This window comes from Ruditapes philippinarum, unplaced genomic scaffold (assembly GCF_026571515.1).
Source record: "Ruditapes philippinarum isolate M1 unplaced genomic scaffold, ASM2657151v2 ctg436_1_1_1_1, whole genome shotgun sequence".
NCBI classification, from domain to species: Eukaryota; Metazoa; Mollusca; class Bivalvia; order Venerida; family Veneridae; genus Ruditapes; species Ruditapes philippinarum.
Genome location: NW_026856012.1, coordinates 153,079 through 157,881, shown reverse-complemented (window position 1 = coordinate 157,881; position 4,803 = coordinate 153,079).

Genomic DNA, 4,803 nt, shown 5'->3' with positions numbered 1-4,803 from the left:
TAAAAGCTTTGAAAATATAAAGTATCGTCAAGATATGTGAAAGTGAAACTGTACTATCAATAAATTTTACTTTAACAAATAAAATATGTACGGCATTTCTGGCTATAAAAACTTAAAATACTGTCTGCGTGTGTTTTTAATTTTTCTCTCAGGAAAATGCTTGAGCAACACAGACTCCAATTTCGTTTCACCTCTTAATTTTTGTGATTTCATTGTCCTTTCAATTTTTTATACTTACAATAACAGATTTCAAGTGTTGTGTGGCAGCCCATATATAACTTATCTCAGAATAACTATATTTTTCTTCCCGTTTAGGATCATTGACTCCATTACTTAATTCTGTTTGAAGATTTAATACCACGGAAGCTGCTGCTAAGGATGAAAATGTAAGAGATGTGTGTATTACACTATTTTTGTTTGTTAGTATTTTGATGTTTGTTTTTTGTTGTTTGTTTGTTTTTGTTGTTGTTGTTGTGTTTGTTTGTTTTTCTTTTTAATGGTTTTGTTTTTATTTAAGATAATTTATATTAAATGTTTCAATAAAATGAAAATATAATGTTTATGAGTCGTTCAAAATAAGATTAATAAAGATTTCTTCTGTATTGCTGTGTTTATATTAATTTTGCACAAAACAAGGAGGGCAATATTTCCTTTCCATCGTTTTCCTTTTTTTTGTTCAAAAATGACTGCAAGCTATTAAGACTTACTAGAAAAATGGTGAGTACAAGAATGACAATTTACATTTTTCTACTGGCACACATATAAGTTTATCTTAGTATTCTTGTTCTATATATGCTTTTGAATTGAATGCTACAAACATTCATTTCCCGGCAATATACACCTCGCGAAAACAAAATGTGAACAAAGTGCTGTGCAGCCAATATGTTAGCCAGATTGTATATTTTTTCAAAAACTTAAATCATTACTTTTGAAAGTACATGTTCTTTATTTGTTTTAAATGTGAGCTTCATGCACTTTGTATATAAATAAAGTCCTGGAAATGCAAACATACCAAAAAAAGGACTACCATGTACTTCATTATAAAAGTTACGCCACAAATTAAAACGCTCTTGTTAATTAATCAATAGTAATTAATAAATATGCATAGTTATCTTCTTATTTGGCAAATTATTGACATAAAATGAAAGGAAATTAAAAGTACATACAAGAGACAGGAACAACGTCAAGAAAATATGCTTTTGTTGTAGTTGGTCTAATCGATAAATCAGATTGAAATAGGAAAGATACCAGACCAAAATACAAGATTAATGGCTGCCTTTATTTTATTTTGATATCTAAATTGTCTTACATTGAAATCACGTGATGTCAGTGAAATCACGGACTTCCATTACATCATGGCTGAATCGGAAACAAGGGATTTTCTTTTCATTTTTACAGGATATTGACATGTTGTCTTCTTGAATTCACATATATTTTCTATTTAATACAAGAGAGTAATTAAAAACTACCAGTGATGTGTGTGTGTGTGTGTGTGTGTGTGTTGGGTTTATTTACCCTCGCCACCGGTATAAAACCATATGGGCGAGCATATGCTTCATTTATAACAGGGAGAAAACTTTATTTAGTTAATATCTGGAAAAACTGAGTGAAACCAATTCGACGCAATGTATTTATGAAGGAAATGTATGCCGTTAAATATTTTTTCTACAGTGTACATTTTCCATATGTATTTCAAATATTGATGAAGACAAAAGCAATGTATCATTTTGATATTCTTATAAAACATATATTCGAAAAACAATGTCGACAAAGTTTTAAGCGATTTAAGCGATAAATATTAACATTTATATGATGAAAACTAGCCTTACAAACCAATTCGACGCAATGTATTTATGAAGGAAATGTATGCCGTTAAATATATTTTTGAATTTGTACCATTAATTAAGAAAATAAACGTATTATTAATTTTGAAATTACAAGGTCTCGACAATATTCCGACATTTCCTTAAAATTATTGTAAATAATTTAGGGGAAAATGTATTTACAACTTTAATTGCAGAGACAACTGCAATAAATTTCCAGAAATAATGAATTTTTCATTCACGATAGAAAAACATTTTACAATTAGGAACAAGTCTCCAGATAGTAAACTGTTCCTAAAAAGTATTACCACTCTCAAACACTCTTGTTTAGTTTATACTTATTTATTTTTCGTCCGATTGTGTTGAAAGCTAATAACTTATTGAAACACTCTAAAAAAACCCGTTCCTAGAACTACTCCTATTACTAAGCAACGAGTGTAAAGTTTCTTTGCTCAAAGAAACAACGGCTTGCCGCTTACGGGGTTTGAACCCAAGCGGACAGCACACCTTAGATTACTAGTCCAACGCGTTAACCACTCGACATAGCCGACATATTATATCATTTCATATTTTTAAGTTTGATTAAAGTTGGGCTGCATTAGGATTTTGCTTTAGAGTCCTTCGTATTTGCAGAACGACCGATCTACAAAATGAAATGATATTTAAAAAGATAGTGTCGTTGATTATAAGTTATGTATTTGTGATGAAGTTACATAGATTCCATAGTATTACGACCTGAATTAACTCATGTTCGAAGTTCATATAACATCCGGCAATTAACTTCTTGTAATTAGACTTCGATAGTTTTACAAAGCTCGATTGTAAATATTGATATGCTTGAATAATGTCATTTCAAGCTCTATTGAGCAGGATGAACGTAGAATGAATGTCTTACTATGCGAACTAAACTAAGAATGACTGGCATAGAATGATAACCTTACTTTCGATGTTGTACATAAATACGGTCACGTTAAAAATGATATTTTATTTCCAATTTACCAACTATATAAAACAACAAAAAGTGGTTTTTTACTAAAATGCCTTAAATACAATTAGTATCGTTTGTAATTGTTTGTATAAAATGTGTTATTATCCTTGAGTAGTAATTAATAGTTCTTAAAACGAAGAAAACCTGAGTTGAATCATTGCTGAATTGGAAATTGTTCTAACAAGATGTCATTTTATACAAAAGCTCTGTGTTCTCCCGCTACTTATTGACCTTGTAATGAAAGTCTGTTATCAATGACTGCTCAGTATTTTATAGCATATTGTACAATATTGAAAGTAGATTGTGGCAAAATGTTACTGTGAAACGCCTGTTAAATTAACGACAAAATTATCTGATAATTTCACACATGGGAATCTTTTTTGTTATTTTTTCCCAATAAAATCTTTCTGACTAAAATCAAGGCTTTATACTAAACATTAAAACCTTTTTTTAGAAAAAATATATATATAAACTTATACCGTCAATTCCTAAAATACGAACGCCTAGCAAAATACATTTCAAAATTATCTAAACTTTTGATCAAAAATATTCTTTTAACTTTTATTTCCAACAAGTACTACAAGTAATTTTGTCTGCAAATATAAAATATGGGCGAGTTAATTGATGGAAATTAGAATTCGTCGCGAAAACTCGCAGTATTCTGGACATTTCACATTACTTAAAAAAGTAAATTTCCTTAAAAATACATAATCGACGACACTGTGTGACTGATTTGTTTTATCTGAGAGATTATATGTGAAATTTCTTGTATGTTTCCTAGCATTGAATTAAGAAGTGTTACTTCATCGGAACAAAACATATTGGACCAACGATCCGGAAAGACCAGTGAAAATACAGCAACACGATGGCAATGTTTCTTAGAAATGAAGCACAAATAAATGATACCTTGAGTGTATAATTATTACATGGTTTGGTGGAAAGGAAGAAAACAACTAGAAAATGAGACAAACTTATGAAGTTTTTAAATTATCCAAAATTTATCTTTATAGTTACAATAGTTTTATTTCTATCAAAGAATCTCATTACAATAGATGTAAAGTATCACTTATAACTAACATCTAGATCTTATATTATAAGATCCGACGTCACGTTATTTATTTCAACCGAAGACAGTGAAAAAAAAAACAAGAAAAAATAATTTAGCATATGTTTCATCATAACAGAAAAATATTTGGACAATATCTTTTAAAAAATCTATACCTTAGCACACATAATAATAGACAATTCTGTTTAATTTGATTATGCAAATATGCTGAAATGAATTCCTCACATAACTCTTCAAGTGGTTGTCAGATACTTTTCATCTCCTTGGTAATGAATTTGATAAAGGCTTTACAAATATCAAACATGACAATGATAAATACAAATATCAAAAACAAGTTCAGTTATATTTTTTAATTAATTGACATTGGTTTTTTCATTGTTGAAGAATGCCATATTTCACGAAGATGCAAAATTGCTTATATCTTTATCATAGGGATATTGTTATGTTTTTTGAAACAATTCCCAAAAAGTTTTTATATCAACTTAAAACTTAAATAAAACCATTGTTAATACAACGATATAAATCCCGATATTAGAACATTTCTAAGAGTCAATGAAAAATGACAAAAAAAAAAGACTCCTTATCGACTGAAATTAAGTACCCCATCAAGTAATGTTGGTACTTTACAAAAAATGCTGAAATATATTTCCAAACCTACTGACAGATCACATTGCATAAATAGATAAAAATGCCAAAAATTGTAAAATAAGAAATGATTTTGAAATACATATCATTATAGGCTCTCTGATGGGAGTGGAAACAATGCAACTGCTTTGCTGTATCGTTTCGCAAAAAGAACACTTCAACTATTTAATATATTAATACATGACTGTAACACGATGACGCATAGGGTACCCTTGTTCGATTTCGTTTTCAAGCCTAATCACGCGTTCGTCTTTGCTCTGTACGCTTTTAGGTCGATGGAA